This window comes from Pseudorca crassidens, chromosome 12 (genome assembly GCF_039906515.1).
Source record: "Pseudorca crassidens isolate mPseCra1 chromosome 12, mPseCra1.hap1, whole genome shotgun sequence".
Taxonomy (NCBI): Eukaryota; Metazoa; Chordata; class Mammalia; order Artiodactyla; family Delphinidae; genus Pseudorca; species Pseudorca crassidens.
Window position 1 is genome coordinate 4,834,789 of NC_090307.1, and position 16,983 is coordinate 4,851,771.

Sequence of the window (16,983 nt, forward strand, 5' to 3'; positions counted from 1 at the left end):
GCCTTCACCAGTACCATTGCTGAGAGGGGGAAATATTTTAGTATTTCGTCTTCCAATAATCCTAGGAATTAATGAAGAAAGTAGACCCACCATTTACTTATTCAGCATCTACTACTTCTCTTTTTAACCCTTACAAGGATCCTTGGGGGTACGATTATCTCCGTTAGAGTATTCCCCCAAAATTTGGCAAAACTTTTACCCCTCCCACATTCTTTGTTGTTTTAATAACAAGTTTAATAGTTGCAAGGGATGTAGTTTCCCACACCCTGTAAATATTTTGAAAGAAACTATTTTGAAATAAATTTTTACATGGTTTGTTTTTCCTTTGAAATTCTATTTCCATCCATATCCCTCACAGAATTTTGTCAAATTATAACACGTTTATACTTGAGAGTCTTTTATTGATGATACTATCATACTTCTCTGCAACAGAATATGTATAAAAATTTAAATTAGTATTTACTATAGCTAGAAAGTTCTAAGTGTTAAATCTTTCCTCTGGGCTAAATTCTCATTACAATTATTAGTAGTACATGATTGATTTAAAAAACCACCTACATATATTATACGCTTTGGTAAAGAATTTTTAGCTATTTAAAGTAATTTATTGGAAATATATCCTTTACTCATATCTATTAGGCTTTAAAAAAATTAGTTCAGTTATCTATAAATGAGATTATTGCTCGAATGAGACAGGATTCGGTGAAAAACACAGCCAAAAACAGTGATTTAGAATAAAATCCATAATACATTACTCATATATTAAAATTTTATGGGCATGTGGTAGAAATAAATAAGAGCAAAGAGGAAGCTTGGGTCCAAGTAAAAAGTGAATGTGCATTTACAGTAGCTAATAATCATTTGACAAAAGTTAATGAAAATGTTTCTCCTGCAAATCTGAATAAAAGTTAAGAAAATGCACAATTTAATCTTGATACAAAACTCTTTTACTTGGAAATATAACGTTAATTGTCAGAAGGTGGAACTTTCTATCTCCTACCCCCTGAAATAAAGCAAAACATGCAACAGACAGGTGGTCTTGAGTGAGGAGGCGTTCTCCCATAACATACTTTCAAACTGTATTTCAAATTGTCCCTTTGTTTGGAGCATTTTGGCTTTTAAAGAGGTAATAAATGTACAGCACTTAGAACGATGCCCGGGGTTGAGTGTCTGGGTCTGCTCAGGCTGCTATAACAGAATATCAAAGACTGGATAGCTTATAGATAACAGAAATATATTTCGAACAGTTCTGGAGGCTGGAAGTCTAAGATCAAAGCGCTACCAGGTTCAGTGTCTGGTGAGAGCCCGCTTCCTGGTTCATGGACACTGTCTTTTCCATGCAAGCTCACATGGCAGAAAGCTCTCTGGGGTCTCTTTTCTAAGGACGCTAATCCCATTAATGAAGGTTCTGCCCTCATGACCTTATCACCTCCCGAAAGGTCTAATACCAAATACCTCCAAGTACCATCCCCTTGGGGATTAGGTCTCAACATATGAATTTCGGGAGGACACAAACCTGCAGTCTGTGTAGCTCTGTCTTGTAAAGGAATGCAGGAAGGCAATAAGGACAGCAGGTGGCTCCACTGCCAGCAGGTTCTCAGGTTTATCTGCTGTAGGAGAGAGAAAACATGGAATTGGGGCAGCTGGAAATTGGTGCCCTTAAAACTTTCTGAACCCTTCTTCAAAAGTCTTCTTGTGCCCATGGGTATTTCAGTCTGAAGATCACTGCCTTACCCAGCGATTAAGTAAATGAGCTAATATTTAAACCTAAGGGTACACAGCTGGAAATCTCCAGCAGGTGGCGATGCAATCCAGTCCTTGGGTAAAGGATGCTTGGCAGATTGCTCGGTATTGACAAATCCGATCTTAGTTTAAAGAGCTAAGTAAATAGGTTTCACTTCTTTGCTGGATTTTTTTGGGGAACAAGGACACTATGAGAGAAGACAAAGAAAGAGTTATGTGGTCGGGTGACCAGAGGTTGGGTGCTTCAGAAAGAGAAATGACATGACTTATTCTGAGAACGTAGGGAATACCACCATCACGGAAGTTACTATTGATTACAGATCCATTGATACATTAGATCGTCCTTCCAATCACCACGATTTTCAGTTCCCAGCACGGTCACAGAGCTTAGTCTCCAGACTCCCAGGCAGCTCTGTTTAACCAAGCTTAACTAAGCACACAGACCATGGGAGCACCCATCACCCTGGAAGTTTGAGAATTTTCCTGAGCACAGGGGCCACTTCGGAAAGCCTAATTGTTCTCAGAAACCCAGATGCAGAGAAGTGGTAGGTCACCACGTTAGATGCCTGCGACGTTGGATGGCACAAACAGAGAACAGCGGGGGAGGAGGCTAGGAGGGGACAGCAGACGCCAGCCTTGCTTCACACGCCTCAGCCCCAAAGGGGCTGCTGAACTCCAGTCCCCCCACAGTGGTCTCTGTGGGTCTCCCTCAGTGTGTCTGTCATACACCGCCCCCCATTCTTTTTTTATATATATAAATAACTTTATTTTATTTATTTATTTTTGGCTGTGTTGGGTCTTCGTTGCTGCGTGTGGGCTTTCTTTAGTTGCAGCGAGCGGGGGCTACTCTCCGTTGCGGTGCGCAGGCTTCTCATCATCGTGGCTTCTTGTTGCAGAGCACGGGCTCTAGGCACGTGGGCTTCAGTAGTCGTGGCTCGCGGGCTCTGGAGCGCAGGCTCAGTAGCTGTGGCGCACAGGCTCAGTTGCTCCACAGCATGTAGGATCTTCCCGGCCCTGGGCTCGAACCCGTGTCCCCTGCATTGGTAGGCAGATTCTTAACCACTGCGCTAGCAGGGAAGCCCACCGCTCCTCATTCTTTATGACAGGGACCAGGCAGCCCTTGGAAACTCAAAGGCTGAGACTGAACCGTCTAGTGGTCTCACCGTCCCCATCCCAGGGAGATGGAAGGTCTGATCCAGAGCGGAAGCAGCAGCATAGATGTAGCGGCCGCAGGCTCCAGGTAACCAGGATTCACGTTTCATACTTCACCCGCCTTACGCACCCCCCCACATCCCCAAGTAGAGCATCCAGGAGCCACGGTTGGTGTCCTCTATCCTCCCTATGAGCTGGGGATTAGGTCTCCGCCCAGAACCCCTCTCTCCAGAGCAAAGGCTCTCACAGGCAGGGCATGCAGCAGTCTTTGTGGGCAATAGTTTTTTACTTAACAAATACCTTCATGTCTTCCTATTCCTGACCCAGGAGGATATTTCAAAAATAAGATAGAAAATGAGTTGGGAAAGGTAGGGCAGCTTCTACTGAGGACACTCTTCCTTTGTTCTGATTCCTCACCGGTTACACATCACTCCAGGGTAAGGCCCATGCCCAGCGTGTCTTCTGAGGCCCGGGTTTAGGCCCTTAGTTCCCAGGGGAGAGAGAAGCACACAGGTGCTAAGACGGAAGGGGCTTCCTAGAGAGAGATGCCCACAGACCATTGGGTGCCACGCACGGCCACGGCCACTGGATGGCCAACGTCCACCCTGATGACCCAGCAGTCACCCAAGGAGTCCACGGCACCCTTGCCTTTGGTTCCTGCTCCCCATGAGTCTGCTTCCACTTTCTACTCGGACACTGAGAATTCATTTCCTTTGCTTCAAGTTGACATTTCTCAAAACAGAGCATATGACTGGTTTAGCAAGTCACCATTAGGAGTCAATTCCCCTGCCAGAAGGTCTGGCCAGGTTCTAACCAGGCCAGCAGCCTGCATGATGACAGCTGCCTCTGGGTCGGTCTCCCCAGCTGGTGCAACCCCAATCTGGCCGAGGGGGCAACGTCCCAGCTCAGCGCGGCGCTCTGTGCTGCAGGAGACCAAGACAGACGCGGTCTGCAGTTGACGGTGGACAGGGTGGCATGACTGAGGCCCCTGCCTGGCCTGGCCCGTTCCCCAGCGTACAGGACACGGAACAGGAGAGTCTTCTAGCAGGTGGGACTCTGGGGGCAGTTGGCCCTGGCTCTCTGGGGATTCGGGCAGAAGTGACAGAAGCTTCCATTCCAATTTGGGGTCAGGTCAGGACGCCATCCCAGCACTTGAAGAAACAGGACTGCTTTTATCCTCAAGACAAAAGCTACCGCCGACTCAGTACCGACTTCTTGACTTAATGGTTTCCAGGACAGCACTTTCATCCAAGAGCCTGGAGGTGCCACCCTGGGCAGAGAAATGTGAGTAGGCAGGTAAGAGACGGAAACGAGAGCTTTTAAGTCACTACTTTGAAGAAAACTCCAATTATTCTGACGACTCCCCCCTCCCCACCCCCCAAACTAAAAAACAACTAGAACAGCAGCAGCTGCAGCGGAGCCTGGTCTTCACCTTTGAAATCAGCGTTTCCTGCTCTCTGGCCTGGAACAATTATGTGACACCTTAACTCTGAGTATATTTAAGAACGTCAGTTGAGTGAATTCATAAACCCCCCTGCAATTTTCTCTAATTCAGTGAAGTCTATGTTGACTATGCCAAAGATTTTCAAGTTCAAAGAGCCTGAAAGAGCTTCAAGATATAAGACTTTGCTGTTTCCCCTAATATTTATGAGCTTTTTACAAAGGTCAATGAAAGCACCGTGAAACTGGAATAAGTATCCACGTGCCACGGTTAACATTTAGACTCCATAGTTCTGGCTCTATGCCTTGTGCTGTCACGTCCAGGCATCCAGGACAGTCTGCTCTCTGTTTTACGGCAAGTGTTCTTAGTCATGTATTTTTTACTAGAGATAGAGTTCGGCTGTTGTGTATCTGAAAAGGGGCTTTGTTGTCAGGTTAGCGCTGAATTTTCTTTTTTCATGTTTGCCTTTTCAGAGATATGTTTTTGTTGATGATCTCAATTGCCACACAGATCTTCACAATGTAACACTTTTGGAAAGAGTGTTCTGAAAATCACGGTTGTGTCATATCAACAAGAAGCTGTAGGAATTGAGAACGTTGAATGTGGGTCGCAAGTCCTGAATTAGTCTAGTGCCTGACACACAGTAGGTGCTCACTAAACGTGGAGAGTGAGTGGACTAATGAATGGACGGATAAAGCTGTTCTTTCTATCATTCTTTCCTCCCCTGCCTGGGATGGTCCTCTTCAACAGGTGTATCTTATAGGTGTAGTGACCGGGAAGGAAAGTTACAATGCTTTCCCTTCCCCCAGTCTTCCTGTGTTGGATGTCTTCCGTCTACAGGCGTGACAGCATCACCTTGATTCTTACAAAAACCCTAAAATTCATGGATTCATGGAATCCATGAATTGACCTTAAAAAAAAAAGTTATGACTCTCAATATACAAAAAAGTTAACTGTGGCAGAATTTCCAAAAAGTTTCTTTTTTACTGTAGTAAGAACAATAACATGAAATCTAACCTCTGGACAGATTTGTAAGTGCACAAATAGGTACCATGTTGATCTCTTGGGCTTATTCACCTTGCATAACTGAAACCTTATACCCATTGAATTACATCTCCCCATTTCTCCCTCCCCAGCCCCTGGCAAGCACCAATCTACTCTCTGTTTGTGAGCGTGACTATTTTATCGATAGAGGCCTCATAAGTGGAATCATGCAGTATTTGTCCTTCTGTGTCTGGCTTCTTTCCCTTAGTACAATGTCCTCAAGGTTCATCCTTTTGTTGTATATGATAGAACTGCCTTCTTTATTATGGCTGAATAATATTCTGCTATACGTACATACCACATTTTCTTTATCCATTCATCTGTCAATGAACATTTAGCTTATTTCAAAAATTTAAAAGTAGAACTACCATACGATCCAGCAATCCCACTTCTGGGTATTTATCCAAAAGAACTGAAATCAGGATCTTGAAGAGATATTTGCACTCACATGTTCACTGCAGCCTTATTCCAATAGCCAAGACATGGAAACAATTCAAAAAGTATTTTAATTACCATTTGGCATTTTTAAGTACAGACTTCACAAAGTCTTTCATTTTTTTAGACTTCAGAGAAGAACATTAGCTTCTTGTCCCATAAAGGGAAACAGTGGCACAGCATCTGTAAGTAGGTATCTGACCAAGGAAAAAGAGAACCGAAGTCATGGTGGCCCATGATCTGAAAGGAACGCAGGGCCAGCCCACCCCACGTGCCAGCACAGGGAGTTAGTTTTGAGACCCCATGTCTCCCGGTCACAGCATACCAGGGTGCAAAGGTCTGGAAGCAGGGATGAAGAGGACTGCTTAGCAAGTTTACCTGTTAGGCTTCTGTTTACACGTCTACCTTTATTATGACACTAACTTCAATAAAAATGATTTTTCATTTTAGTCTTTTGCATCTATTCCACCCTAATAATGTCTGCCAATTTCCACACCATCATGAGAATTTCAGACTGATCTTGGAGCTTTGCCATTAATAATATTAATTGAGATTTGTCATCTTTTATAACGTGACAAATTTTCAGGACTCACCTGTGAGCTGGTGATAACTCTTCTGGGTTTATATCCTCTCTCTTGGCTGCAAGAATACTATTATTCATTTCTCAATTATATTTTTAAAATTTCCAAATAGTTAAGGGTTATATTTACTAATTAATCAAGAAGAAACTTTTTAACGTTTCAGTCTATTCCCACACTCCCCATCTTGCACTGATTATTTAGAAAGGGTCCAAATGCTGAGTCTAATTAAAAGCATACACCACTTGTTGCAACTTACTTCAGATTTAAACTAAAAATTATGAAACATAATGGAAACACGTTTGCTCACCAGAAATTATACCCATTTAGCAATAACTCACAGTAGATTTCTGCCAAAACAGTTCTCGAAATACATGTTCTATTTTGTGCTCCATGATTTGTTCCATCTTCACCTATTTCTAAGCCAGTGCAATTAGGTGATAAGCGTTTCCATTTTCCTTTTTTTTTTGATTGACCGACTCTCCAGTTATCTTTCTATTTCTTATCTGAGAAGCAAAGCATGTACTTGAGGATTTTTAAAAATTCATGATTTGTTTACATTTCACTGCCAGTTGGAGGCTATTTCCCAGTTTGTTTTTTAAGTGAGAGGAAGAAAAATACCCAATAAAACCTATCCTGAATATAAACAGTTTAAAGACCCCCAGATAAGCAGAGGGAAATGGAAGTGCTCTACTGTTCCAGCAAACATCAGGAATTCCGTGTGTTCTGAGTGATAACAATCTGTCCAAAGCTGGAGGAATAGGTGGATGGGGGGTAGGTGAGGCCTGCTAAACAATTCTCTTTATTTACTGCCCCCAAATCTGCAAACCCAGACTGAAATTTTCATTTTCTTCTTTGGGAAAAGCAACATAACCAAACGTACAGAGAAATGTCCAGTTATGCGACAAAAACGTCTGCTCACATTCAGATATTTGCCACCTTTGGTGTCCACAGGAAGGTTTCAGAAGGCTGCTTGGCCCAGAGCATCGTTTTCAGCCTCAGTTACGTCAGTACATTGCCTCTCCCGGATGCATTTGCACTTAGGTCTTACCTCTGACTGTGAAACAAAGGCCGAGTCAAAAAGCTTCAGCCATCAACACAGGTAGGGCTTTCCTCTCCTACTACTGCACATGTACTCAGCCACCCTGGGACTGTTTCTCAAAGTGACTTATTACATGCATGTTAGGTTCCCGGGGCTCCTGCAGCAAACTGGGCGGCTGACAAACAGCAGAATTGTATTATCTCCGGGTTCTGGAGGCTAGAAGTCGGAAATCAAGGCCCAAGGCTCTGGGGAGGCTCCTTCCCTGCCCCTTCCAGCTTCTGGTGGCCCCTGGTGTTCCCAGGCTTGCAGCTGCAGCCCTCCAGTCTCTGCCTCTGTCTTGCCATGGCCTCTTCCCTGAGTGTGCATGTGTGGCCTCTCCTCTTCTCAAAAGGACACCAGTCATTGCATTTAGGGTGCCCCCCCAATTCAGTCAGACCTCATCTTAATTAATTACACCTGCAAAAGACAGATTTCCAAATAAGGCCCTGCTCTGAGGTTCCGGGCGGACAAGAACTCGGGGGCACACTACTCAAGCCAGTGAACGTGTATTTCACAATCACGTGCGCACAGTACACACCCCGCTCCGCAGGTCCCCGTCCTCGGGGAAGCCGCAGCTGCCCTCATGCCACTCTGCTGGGTCTCTATCCACTGAGTGAGCCCAAGAGACACCCTGATAGTCAGTGTCCAGAGCAGCTTCTGACTCCTATTCGAACTCCAGAAGGAAGAAGAGAAACAGAAAGAGGAAGAAAAATAGGCGGAAAATGGGGAAAAGGAATACCTAGTGGAGAGGAGGTCCCGAGGCAAGGAGGGGACAGAGCAAGCCGGGCGGTCAGGCTCACAGCGACCACACGTGTCCCGGTGGTGAGACCTGCCCACCCCCGGGTCCTGAGCGCACCTTTGGGGCCTAGTAGTGCAGGTGGGATGATGGCAGAGGTGGAGTTGTTACTCAGCTGGGGTATTTGTTAGTAGGGCCCATGGTGCGTCACCACCCCACCCCACCCCCATGTGTGTCAGGCGCTCCTGGAAGATAACAAGGCTCTCGCCGCCCGCTGTCCCTCCCCAGGGGGCTAAGGACACCACGCAGGTCATCACAACGAGGAGGCAGCCAAGGCTGGACATGTCGGCACGCGCTTGGCTGATCGGTACCAGTAGAGCCAGAACGTGATGGAATATTTGGACTAATCGGAGAAGTCATTTACCTTGAAATCAGTGACGTTCGAGATTCAGGGCTCCTCTCCCGCAGGCCCCTTCTAAATAAATAAGTATCCGGTTTTGTGTCTAATTTTTATTCACAGTTCTGTGTTCTTTTTCTTAAAGAGATCCCCTAAATTCTAAGACGTCAGGTCCCATGAACTTGAGTCCAGGCTGGGCTGACGAGGGAGGACAGAGCTGCCCAGACCTCCAGGCAAGATGTGCAAGGCCCCCCAGCCTGCATCCAGGCTGCTGCCTGGAATCCCCATTTGGACGACATGTGGGCTTCATCCCAGAGGTTTCTGCCATCTCCTCGTGATTTAAGTTGTGCTATTTTTAAAACACCCGTTTAGCTTTTCACTGTACTTAATCTTACAGAAAATAAAATGGAAGAAACCACGTGTACTGGCATTTCTGCTGTTACTGTTAGCTTGGCCTCTTCATTATCTTCGAGAACTATCTCAGCCTATGGAACATCCCCCGGGAAGATTTAGGAAACACGGTGTCTCCCTGTGGGCTCACGGCGGTTCTCGTGCAGCCGGCAGGGCTGGGAGCCAAGATTCCCAAAGCTTGCAGGCTCCCAGGTTGGGGGCTGCCCATAGGATCCAAGTTTGTTTGCCTGGCATGGTTGTGTCATCAGGAGAGGCCGTTAGGGGAGAAGTGGGGGGATTTCTCTCCACCTGGGGAGGGTGATGCGGGGGAAGATGAGCGTGGATGGTTTCTTCCCTCGGCTACACTTCCTTCAGGACCGGTTGCTGAGATTCCTAGGGAAGGCCCTCCTGCCTCAGGCGCTGTGGGTCCAGCGAGGATTCTGAGCATGTGGGGAGAGCAGGGGAGGGAGGATGCCGCGTGTGGACGGGTTCTGAGCACCTGTGGGGAGCGGGCCCCAGGACCAGACCAGGTGGACCTGCTTTTCCATGGGCAGGAGCTGCTGCAGGGCTGCGGAAGGAGCCATTCTCAAGCCTGCACCCCAGGCCAGCAGATGCCTGGCTCCTGAGCCCCCCGACGGCAGCTGCCACAGGCCCCTTGTTGTCCTGGTGGTGGGGGAGGCTAGGCTGAGGGATTCGGCAGGCAGGGCCGCCCACGCGGCAACAGGTATTGGAGCTGAGGAAGAGCCAGGGTACGCGGGGACTGCCTGCAACCTGAGGACAGTGTGGGACCCTAGGTCACCCCACTGGGGACACTGAGAAGTAACGGGGGTGCCACGAGGTGGGTGTTTATGGCACCGAGCAGTCTGGGGAATTGTGCAGCTGTAACATATATAGAGAGAGGAAGTGCATCCTTGGTCTGTCATCAGGGTCTGCTCAGACCCGGGACATAAGGCCAGCAGTAACAGGAACTTCTTTTTCAGTTTGGTGGGTTAAAGAATTTTGTCGATGCGATCCAAGATGACAAGTTTCCAACTGAAGCTTTTATTTGAATAGATGGGGTTCCATTGTTGAATGCTGCCGGGAACCCTGAACGAAGTTTTATTTCTTTTTAAAGCATTTGTTTCCCGTTGGGCAAACATGGGCAAGGTAAACGAAGTGTCGGGTTCAAAGCCATCATCTGCTCATGGATGATTTTGCAAGTTTTCAAACTGTAAACAGTTGCTGTCACTCACAATTCAAGTGCCACTATTCATTGTGGTTCAAAAAAAAAGGAATTGGAACTTGGTTTTATGGATGTGAGGAACTCATCCTTAAATTAACCCAAGATGGAATTTCTGCTAAATGTTGAAGTGCTCCAGTTTTCCCTCTACGTCTGTTGACAGTTTATAGGAGACAGTTCTCCAAGTAAAAGACGTGTGCATTAGTTTCCCGTGGCTATTGTAACCAACACAGACCTAGTGACTTAAACAACAGTAATTCATTCTCTCACAGGTCTTTAGGTCAGAAGTCTAAAATCAAGGCGTCAACAGGGCTGGCTCCTCTGGGGGCTTCAGGGGAGAATACCCATCCTTGCGTTTTCCGGCTTGCAGAGGCCACCCTTGACCTGTGGCCCCTTCCTCCTTATTCAAGTGCATCACGCCAGCACCTGGTCCATCACATCTCCTTTTCTGACTCCGACCGTCTTACCTCCTTTCACAAGGATTCTTGCGAGTGCATCGGGCCCCAGGGTAGTTCAGGATAATCTCCCCATCTTGAGATCCTTCCCTTAGTCACACCTGCAAAGTCCCCTTTTCCATGGAGAGAGTCACGTCACAGGGTCCAGAGATAAGAACGTGGACATCCTCATGTGTGTGTGGTGGGGGTTATTACTCAGCCTCCCACCACGTGTGAGGTATTAGTGGAAAAGTCTCCTGGGAGATGAACAAGCTCAGATCAAAGACCCAACTCGAGGGACCCTGGCGGTCCAGTAGTTAAGACTTTGCCTTCCGACACAGTAAGTGCAGGTTCCATTCCTGGTCGGGGAGCTAAGATCCCACATGCCTCACGGCCAAAAAAAACCCACAAAACATAAAACAGAAGCAATGTTGTAACAAATTCAATAAAGACTTAAAAATGGTCCACATCAAAAAAATCTTTAAAAAAAAAAAAAAAAAGACCCATCTTGATAGTCCAACATTGCAGTGTCCAGACAACCACGCAGGGTCACGTTCCCGCCCAGGGAGTTCGGCTTAGCCACTAGCTGCTTCCTTTTTACTCTACTCACATCCGTGGAAAAACCAGAGGAAGTGGCTGGGGCAGGGGTGGTCTGTTTCCAGAGCTTCCTGTGGGCCAGATGTGGACCCTGCAGAAGGGAACCGTCTGGATTATGTGGAGAGAGAATCTACCCATGTGGAGAGAGATTGGGTAGAACATCTGGAGGAGGGGCCCCTAAAACAGGGCAGAACATGGAGTGTAAGCACCAGAGGGAGTCTTGGACCACCAAGGAAACTGTGGGTCACAGACTCCCAGCCCCAGCAGCATGTTATCTCTGAAGATAAAGCATCTCGAGGAAAGAAATCAGCATTTGAAATATGCCATCTCTCGAGGGCCCCAGTGTCAAATGACAGCCGTCCTCATCCTCTAGGGCCTCTTCCTCCCGAGGCTGCCATATACGTGTGAAAGTCGCCCTGTGGAGTTGCGTAGTGCACAGTCTGAGGCACAATTTCTCACCACAATGGAATGAAATAAGAAACCAATAAATGAAGACAATTTGGGAAAGTCACAAATATGTGGAAATGAAACAACACACTTCTTACAGGTCAAAGAAGAAATCATAAGGTGAGAGTTATAAAACACGCTGAGATGAATGAAAACAAAACTACAACATGCCAAAACTTAGGGGCTGCAACTAAAGCAGTGAAATAAAGCAGGTAAAGGAGAGAAATGTAATATAGCTGTAAACGCCTGTATTAAAGAGAACAAAGATCGCCATCAACAACCTAATCTTCTATCTTAAGAAGAAAAAGAAAAGTAAACAAAATCCACATCACGCCGAAGAAAGGAAATGATTAGAGATTCCAGCATAATAAATAAAATAAGGAACAGAATGACAACACAGAAAATCAACAGAACCCAAAGCTGGCTCTTGGGAAAGACCAGTACAATCGACAATCTCTAGCTAGACTGACCAAGATAAAAAGAGAGGTGATGTAAGCTACTAAAATCATGAATAAAAGAGGGGACACCACTACCAACTCTACAGAAATAAAAAGCACAGTAAGGGAATCCTATGAACAACTGAATAGCAACAAATTAGAAAACCTCAATTAAATGGATAAATTCCAAGATAGGCAGAAACGAGTAAAAGTGACTCTAGAATAAATAGAAGATCTGGGACTTCCCTGGTGGTCCAGTGGTAAAGAATCCGCCTTACAATGCAGGGGACTCGGGTTCGATCCCTGGTCAGGGAACTAAGATCCCACATGCAACGGGGCAACTAAGCCCACGCGCCACAACTACTGAGCTCACGTGCCTCAGCTAGAGCCTGCCACGCATCCTGGAGCCTGCGTGCCACAACTAGAGAAGAGAAAACCCGCACACCACAACTAGAGAGAAGCCCGCGTGCCGCAACGAAAGATCCCGTGTGCCTCAATGAAGATCCCGCCATGTTGCAAATAAGACCTGACGCAGCCAAAAATAAATTTAAAAAAATAATAAATAATAAAAATAAATCTTAAAAAGAAAGAAATAGATCTGAATATGCCTATAACAAGTAAAGAGATTAACTTAGTAATTTTTAAACCTCCCACAAAGAAAAGCCCAAGTTGGCTTCACTGGTGATTTCAACCATATGTTAAAAGAAAAATGAAAACCAATCCTTCATAGCTCTTCCAAAAAAATAGAAGAGGGGGAAATACTTCCAATATCATTTTATGAAGCCAGTATTACCCTGACACCAAAACCAGACAAAGATCACACGAAACGAAAACTATATGCCATATACTTTATGGCATATTAACACAAGAACCCTGAAAATACAGGCCAGCCAAATCCAGCAATATGTAAAAAGAATTATATAACATGACCAAGTGGGATTGATCCCAGCAAGGTTGTCAGTAGAGTGAACAAGATGTTTCAGAGCCTGTATGTGTATGCTGTATGTTTATATAAATATTTGTATATTAATAGCCTTAAATACTTGTATCTTTTAAAGAGAAGAAAGTAAAAACTCAGTGAGCCAAGTTTCAAACTTAAGAACTTAGGAAAAGCAAACTATAGTTCAATTTTTAAAAAAGGACATTAGGAAAAGAACAAAAGAACTCCAAAAAAATCTAAGAAGGGAGATAATAAACAAAAGACCGTATATTGCCAGACAGAAAACAACGCTCTAAGAAGGCTGATCAAGCCAAATGTGGTCCTTTAAAACTTCTGGTAGATTCATTAAAGAAAAAGAAGAGTGGTTATAAATAAATAACGTTATAAATGAAAAAGAGGACGGGACCAGACAGAGGAGCTATTAGAAGGTATAATAATTTACTACATGCAGCAAGAAAAAATAGAAAGCCCCAATAATCCTGTAACTATTAAGAAAAATAGGAGTAATTAAAAATCTTCCCACAAAAGAACCATATCCAAAAACTTCTGCCAACTTTTCAAGGACCAGCTCATTCCAATCTTATGCAAACTCTCCCAGAAGAAATGCTCTCCAAATCATTCTATGAGGCCAGTATCATTCTGATACCAACGCCAGATAAAAACAGTATGTAAAAGGGAAATTAGAGCCTTATTTTACTCATGAATATAGATGAAGAGTTCTAATAAAATATTAACTGAATCTAACGGCACATTAAAAAAGATAACATGCTATGATCAAGTTGGATTCACAGGAATTCAGAGGTTCTTTAATATTTTCATGTCTATACATTTGATTTACTACATTAAGAGATCAGATGATCATATATGGTTACATATAACCATATATGAACATCTCAATAGATGCAGAGAAAAGCATATGATAAAATTCAACATCCGTTCATGAAGGTACCTTAACTTGATAAAGAATATCTGTAAAACACTTGCAACATAAGTCGTCATAAATGGGAAACAGAATTATTTCTTTTAAAGCTAGAAACAACACTCTGGAAACAACAGGATCTGTGGGCTGAAAATACAGAATCTGTATGCTGCAAACTAAAAATGAGGAAAGAACTCCAAGAATGCCAAATCAATGGTGAAATATATTGTGTGCATGGATTGGAAGACTCATAATAGTAAAGGTGTCGAATCTTCTCAAAACAGTCTCCAGATTTAATGCAATTCAGAGCAAGAGCCCAGCAGGATTATTTTGCAGATAAAGACAACCTAATTTTAAAATTCACATGGAAAGGCAAAAGAATTAGAATAGTCAAGTCAACTTTGAAAAAGAGGCAGAAAGTTGGAGGAATCACACTTGTCCCTACTTTATGACTTACTATAGAGACAACAGTAATCACAACAGTGTATATTGGCAAAGGGATAAGCACATAGATCAGTGGAAGAGAACAGAGTCTAGACTTAGACCCACATAAATATGGCCAAGTGAATTTCTGACAATGGCAAAGAAGTAGTTCAGTGGAACCAGGATAGACTTTTTCAAAAATGGTGTTAGAACAATGGGACTCCCATACGCAGAAAAGGGACCCCGACATCCTTTGGCTTTATTCAAAAATTAACTCAAAGACTGCAATCAGCTGTTAGGAGAATGAAAAGACAAGCTCCTCACTGGGAGAATATACTTACACACCATGTAGCCATTAAAGGACATTTATCCAGAATACATAAAGAACCCTCAACTTCAACAGTCAGAAAACTCAGTTAAAAATTGGGAAAAGGCTTGAGCAGACACTTTACTAAGGAGGATCTACAGACAGCAAATAAGCCATAAAAAGATGTTCGACACCATTAGATGCTAGGAACATGCAGACTAACGCCACAGTGTGTTGTCTGCAAGCCTTACAGGCCCCTTCGCAACAATGGCGTCTCAGAGTGTAAATTCCAAGAGGCCAGGGGACTTGTTCCCTGTTACAGTGGCTGGAATAAAAGAATACTTACAATAGTAAGTCCTAGTGAGGATGCAGAGCCCCTGGAGCTCTCAGCACTGCTGGTAGCGATGTGAAGTGGCAGAGCTGCTCTGGAAGACAATTTGACAGCTTCTTGTAAAGTTAAGCAATCTCATTCCTAGGTATGAGATTCCTAGAGAAATAAAAATGTGTGTTCACACAAAAACCTGGACATGACTACTCATAGCAGGTCGATTCATATTCACCCCAAACCGGAAACAACTCAAGTGTTCTTCAACAGGTGGATGGGTAAACTGATAACATTCATACAATGGAATACGACCCAATAATGAAAAGGAATAAATTACTGATACATGCAACTACTTGCATGAATCTCAAAAGCATGATGCTGCGTGAAAGAAGCTAGTCTCAAAAATGTATGGCTCTGGGGCAGGAGACAGATGGGCCCCCAGGGCAAACAGTTTGAGTTCATTCCTTGTGGACCAATAGACGGGAATAACAGGACAATTGAGAGAGGAGGCTGGGCCCTGCCCAGGGAGAAGATAAGATACCACATATTCCTCATTCTTGAAGTCAGGAGACCTCCCCGACTGCATGCGCAGAAAGGCTCCTTGGTGGTCAAAAGGGGAGTGATGCCAACTGACACTCACTTACCCATAGGCCTCTTCCGTGGAATCCATCTTGGCTAAGAGATGCGCGCGCACACATGGGAAAATCCTGAGATACACCGAATATGGAGTCTGAACCAGGCAAAGCAAAATGACTGGACAAAGGAAACACGGAAGAAATGCCCCACGTAAGTGATTTAAACTGTTGCGACGGCACGACTCTCTCTCTGAGTCCGCCCATGTGTCTATCCACATGTACTCTTTTTTTCTCCTAAATAAATACTTTACTTGTTTCACTATTTTCCATCTTTGTGGGAATTCTTTTTTCTGCAGAGCCGTAGAGGCAGGGCCTTGTCACTAACCACTGGTCTAGTGGCTAGGATTCGGTACTCTCACTGCTGCGACCCGACCTCAGTCACTGGCCGGGAACCGAAACCCTGCTTCAAGCCGCTGCAGGCCGAGGCCACCCGAGATCAGTTCCATTTCCATGACGGTCTCAAAAGGACAAAACTCAGTGATTACCAGGGGATGTGGTGGAGGGGCAGGGCAGCATGAGGGGGTTTTTTGGATGGTGGAATTGTTCTGTATATATGGTTACTTGATTCTATATATACACGTGTGAAAATTCATAGAATGGTACACACGTTCACACAGAAGTCAATTCCACTGTATGTTGGTTTACAAATCAAACAGTAGAAGCTAAGATCAGTTAGAACTTGCACAGGTTATTCCCATGTACTTTCAATGATCAGCATCAGAAAGGCCCTCATTATAGCAAAATTCCTTAAAGCGCCCAATACCAGTTGCCCATTTTCTTCAGTTATACAAATGAAATATGTGACTCAGTCACAGGGAAAAATAATGTAGTAGTAAGACACGGATGCTTATTACTACTACTTCTAAACAAGACTGACAGGAGGTTCAAAAAAATTAAAGACAGAAGGATTGGAAGGGACGAAATCACACCATCATTACTTGCAAGTCGGGAAGAAGGGAGGCTAAGAAATACAAAGAAAAGAGATCACACACACCCCTCCTCAGCACAGATGTTCTGGTCCGAGGCTGACCTGAGCCAAGAAAGGACGGGATTTGTAAGTGAACTCTGGAGCACTCCTGTTCCACAGGATGAGACTCTTCACTACTTAGAAAATAGGCTATTGTTTATCGCCGAAAGTGACGTCAGCAGCCAGGAGCATTGAAAACACTACATGTTATGGAAAAGAAACACCCAGAAATCTGCTTCCTGATTGCTCTGAACCAGATCAGCTCATTCATTGTGCTGGCGAGATGTTCAGTCTCTGATGTGAGGAGGGGACGGAACCCTGGGGCCAGGACCTGCT

At 44.6% G+C, this 16,983-nt stretch overlaps 1 long non-coding RNA gene across 1 annotated transcript; it reads right to left on the reverse strand.

Moving 5' to 3' along the window:
* Window positions 1-2: 2 nt before the first annotated feature.
* On the reverse strand, window positions 3-15,804 carry LOC137203192 (uncharacterized). Its single transcript, XR_010932979.1, has 4 exons — window positions 15,690-15,804; window positions 15,067-15,207; window positions 1,517-1,610; window positions 3-19 (listed from the first exon to the last, which is right to left on the reverse strand). It is a non-coding gene; the product is annotated as an uncharacterized lncRNA (long non-coding RNA).
* Between the last annotated feature and the right edge of the window lie 1,179 nt (window positions 15,805-16,983).